Below are 5,718 nucleotides of genomic sequence, written 5' to 3'. Positions count from 1 at the left end.
TTGGATGTCTGATTGGCTGAGTTTGTAATGAGTATTAAGACTGATATATACTCATTAATATGTAGATTATATGTCTGATTGGCTGAGCTTGTAATGAGTATTAAGATTGATATATACTCATTAATATGTAGACTGTATGTCTGATTGGCTGAGTTTGTAATGAGTATTAAGACTGATATATACTCATTAATATGTAGATTGTATGTCTGATTGGCTGAGTTTGTAATGAGTATTAAGACTGATATATACTCATTAATATGTAGACTGTATGTCTGATTGGCTGAGCTTGAAATGAGTATTGCGATTGATATATACTCATTAATATGTAGATTGTATGTCTGATTGGCTGAGCTTGTAATGAGTATAAAGACTGATATATACTCATTAATATGTAGACTGTATGTCTGATTGGCTGAGCTTGTAATGAGTATTGAGACTGATATATACTCATTAATATGTAGACTGTATGTCTGATTGGCTGACCTTGTAATGATTATTAAGATTGATGCATACTCATTAATATGTAGATTGTATGTCTGATTGGCTGACCCTGTAATGAGTATTAAGATTGATACATACTCATTAATATGTAGATTGTATGTCTGATTGGCTGACCTTGTAATGAGTATTAAGATTGATATATACTCATTAATGTATAGACTGTATGCCTGATTGGCTGAGCTTGTAATGAGTATTTAGACTGATATATACTAATTAATATGTAGATTGTATGTCTGATTGGCTGAGCTTGTAATGAGTATTAAGATTGATACATACTCATTAATATGTTGATTGTATGTCTGACTGGCTGAACTTGTAATGAGTATTAAGACTGATATATACTCATTAATATGTAGATTGTATGTCTGATTGGCTGAGCTTGTAATGAGCATTAAGACTGATATATACTCATTAATATGTAGATTGTATGTCTGATTGGCTGAGCTTGTAATGAGTATTAAGACTGATATATACTCATTAATATGTAGACTGTATGTCTGATTGCCTGACCTTGTAATGAGTATTAAGATTGATATATACTCATTAATATGTAGATAGTATGTCTGATTGGCTGAGCTTGTAATGAGTATTAAGATTGGTGTATGCTCAATAAGATGTAGATTGTATGTCTGATTTCCTTAGCTTGTAATGAGTATTAAGATTGATATATACTCATTAATATGTAGATTGTATGTCTGATTGGCTGAGCTTTAATGAGTATTTAGACTGATATATACTCATTAATATGTAGATTGTATGTCTGATTGGCTGAGCTTGTAATGAGTATTAAGACTGATACATACTCATTAATATGTAGATTGTGTATCTGATTGGCTGAGCTTGTAATGAGTATTAAAAATGATAAATACTCATTAATATGTAGATTGTATGTCTGATTGGCTGAGTTTGTAATAAATATTAAGACTGATGTATACTCATTAATATGTAGATTGTATGTCTGATTGGCTGAGCTTGTAATGAGTATTAAGATTGATACATACTCATTAATATGTAGACTGTATGTCTGATTGGCTGACCTTGTAACGAGTATTAAGCTTGATACATACTCATTAATATGTAGACTGTATGTCTGATTGGCTTAGCTTGTAATGAGTATTAAGATTGATATTTGCTCATTAATATGTAGTCTGTATGTCTGATTGGATGAGCTTGTAATGAGTATTAAGATTGGTACATACTCATTAATATGTAGATTTTATGTCTGACTGGCTGAGTTTGTAATGAGTATTAAGATTGATATATACTCATTAATATGTAGACTGTATGTCTGATTGGCAGAGTTTGTAATGAGTATTAAGACTGATATATGCTCATTAATATGTAGATTGTATGTCTGATTGGCTGAGTTTGGAATGAGTATTAAGACTGATATATGCTCATTAATATGTAGATTGTATGTCTGATTGGCTGAGCTTGTAATGAGTATTAAGACTGATATATACTCATTAATATGTAGACTGTATGTCTGATTGGCTGAGCTTGCAATGAGTATTGAGATTGATATATACTCATTAATATGTAGATTGTATGTCTGATTGGCTGAGCTTGTAATGAGTATTAAGACTGATATATACTCATTAATATGTAGATTGTATGTCTGATTGGCTGAGCTTGTAATAAATATTAAGACTGATATATTCTCATTAATATGTAGATTGTATGTCTGATTGGCTGAGCTTGTAATGAGTATTAAGATTGATACATACTCATTAATATGTAGACTGTATGTCTGATTGGCTGAGCTTGTAATGAGTATTAAGATTGATTCATACTCATTAATATGTAGACTGTATGTCTGATTGGCTGAGCTTGTAATGAGTATTAAGATTGATTGATACTCATTAATATGTAGATTGTATGTCTGATTGGCTGAGATTGTAATGAGTATTAAGACTGATATATACTCATTAATATGTAGACTGTATGTCTGATTGGCTGACCTTGTAATGAGTATTAAGATTGATATATACTCATTAATATGTAGATTGTATGTCTGATTGGCTGAGCTTTTAATGAGTATTAAGATTGGTGTATGCTCATTAAGATGTAGATTGTATGTCTGATTGGCTGAGCTTGTAATGAGCATTAAGACTGATATATACTCATTAATATGTAGATTGTATGTCTGATTGGCTGAGCTTGTAATAAATATTAAAACTGATATATACTCATTAATATGTAGATTGTATATCTGATTGGCTGAGCTTGTAATGAGTATTAAGATTGATATATACTCATTAATATGTAGTCTGTATGTCTGATTGGATGAGCTTGTAATGAGTATTAAGATTGATACATACTCATTAATATGTAGATTGTATGTCTGACTGGCTGAGTTTGTAATGAGTATTAAGATTGATATATACTCATTAATATGTAGACTGTATGTCTGATTGGCTGAGTTTGTAATGAGTATTAAGACTGATATATGCTCATTAATATGTAGATTGTATGTCTGATTGGCTGAGCTTGTAATGAGTATTAAGATTGATGCATACTCATTAATATGTAGACTGTATGTCTGATTGGCTGAGCTTGTAATGATTATTAAGATTGATATATACTCATTAATATGTAGTCTGTATGTCTGAGTGGCTGAGCTTATAATGAGTATTAAGATTGATACATACTCATTAACATGTAGATTGTATGTCTGACTGGCTGAGTTTGTAATGAGTATTGAGATTGATATATACTCATTAATATGTAGACTGTATGTCTGATTGGCTGAGCTTGTAATGAGTATTAAGATTGGTGTATGCTCATTAAGATGTAGATTGTATGTCTGATTGGCTGAGCTTGTAATGAGTATTAAGACTGATATATACTCATTAATATGTAGATTGTATGTCTGATTGGCTGAGTTTGTAATGAGTATTAAGACTGATATATACTCATTAATATGTAGATTGTATGTCTGATTGGCTGAGCTTGTAATGAGTATTAAGACTGATATATACTCATTAATATGTAGACTGTATGTCTGATTGGCTGAGCTTGTAATGAGTATTAAGACTGATATATACTCATTAATATGTAGATTGTATGTCTGATTGGCTGAGTTTGTAATGAGTATTAAGACTGATATATACTCATTAATATGTAGATTATATGTCTGATTGGCTGAGCTTGTAATGAGTATTAAGATTGATATATACTCATTAATATGTAGACTGTATGTCTGATTGGCTGAGTTTGTAATGAGTATTAAGACTGATATATACTCATTAATATGTAGATTGTATGTCTGATTGGCTGAGTTTGTAATGAGTATTAAGACTGATATATACTCATTAATATGTAGGCAGTATGTCTGATTGGCTGAGCTTGAAATGAGTATTGAGATTGATATATACTCATCAATATGTAGATTGTATGTCTGATTGGCTGAGCTTGTAATGAGTATAAAGACTGATATATACTCATTAATATGTAGACTGTATGTCTGATTGGCTGAGCTTGTAATGAGTATTAAGACTGATATATACTCATTAATATGTAGACTGTATGTATGATTGGCTCACCTTGTAATCATTATTAAGATTGATGCATACTCATTAATATGTAGATTGTATGTCTGATTGGCTGACCTTGTAATGAGTATTAAGATTGATACATGCTCATTAATATGTAGATTGTATGTCTGATTGGCTGACCTTGTAATGAGTATTAAGATTGATATATACTCATTAATGTGTAGACTGTATGTCTGATTGGCTGAGCTTGTAATGAGTATTAAGACTGATATATACTCATTAATATGTAGATTGTATGTCTTATTGGCTGAGCTTGTAATGAGTATTAAGATTGATACATACTCATTAATATATTGATTGTATGTCTGACTGGCTGAACTTGTAATGAGTATTAAGACTGATATATACTCATTAATATGTAGATTGTATGTCTGATTGGCTGAGCTTGTAATGAGCATTAAGACTGATATGTACTCATTAATATGTAGATTGTATGTCTGATTGGCTGAGCTTGTAATGAGTATTAAGACTGATATATACTCATTAATATGTAGACTGCATGTCTGATTGGCTGAGCTTGTAATGAGTATTAAGACTGATATATACTCATTAATATGCAGATTGTATGTCTGATTGGCTGAGCTTGTAATGAGTATTAAGATTGATATATACTCATTAATATGGAGACTGTATGTCTGATTGGCTGAGTTTGTAATGAGTATTAAGACTGATATATACTCATTAATATGTAGATTGTATGTCTGATTGGCTGAGTTTGTAATGAGTATTAAGACTGATATATACTCATTAATATGTAGACTGTATGTCTGATTGGCTGAGCTTGAAATGAGCATTGAGATTGATATATACTCATTAATATGTAGATTGTATGTCTGATTGGCTGAGCTTGTAATGAGTATAAAGACTGATATATACTCATTAATATGTAGACTGTATGTCTGAATGGCTGAGCTTGTAATGAGTATTAAGACTGATATATACTCATTAATATGTAGACTGTATGTCTGATTGGCTGACCTTGTAATGATTATTAAGATTGATGCATACTCATTAATATGTAGATTGTATGTCTGATTGGCTGACCTTGTAATGAGTATTAAGATTGATACATACTCATTAATATGTAGATTGTATGTCTGATTGGCTGACCTTATAATGAGTATTAAGATTGATATATACTCATTAATGTGTAGACTGTATGTCTGATTGGCTGAGCTTGTAATGAGTATTAAGACTGATATATACTCATTAATATGTAGATTATATGTCTGATTGGCTGAGCTTGTAATGAGTATTAAGATTGATATATACTCATTAATATGTAGACTGTATGTCTGATTGGCTGAGTTTGTAATGAGTATTAAGACTGATATATACTCATTAATATGTAGATTGTATGTCTGATTGGCTGAGTTTGTAATGAGTATTAAGACTGATATATACTCATTAATATGTAGACTGTATGTCTGATTGGCTGAGCTTGAAATGAGTATTGAGATTGATATATACTCATTAATATGTAGATTGTATGTCTGATTGGCTGAGCTTGTAATGAGTATAAAGACTGATATATACTCATTAATATGTAGACTGTATGTCTGAATGGCTGAGCTTGTAATGAGTATTAAGACTGATATATACTCATTAATATGTAGACTGTATGTCTGATTGGCTGACCTTGTAATGATTATTAAGATTG

Source organism: Sinohyriopsis cumingii, unplaced genomic scaffold (genome assembly GCF_028554795.1).
Source record: "Sinohyriopsis cumingii isolate HCF-2022 unplaced genomic scaffold, ASM2855479v2 utg002602l, whole genome shotgun sequence".
Taxonomy (NCBI): domain Eukaryota; kingdom Metazoa; phylum Mollusca; class Bivalvia; order Unionida; family Unionidae; genus Sinohyriopsis; species Sinohyriopsis cumingii.
Note: the sequence above shows the minus strand (reverse complement) of the source record.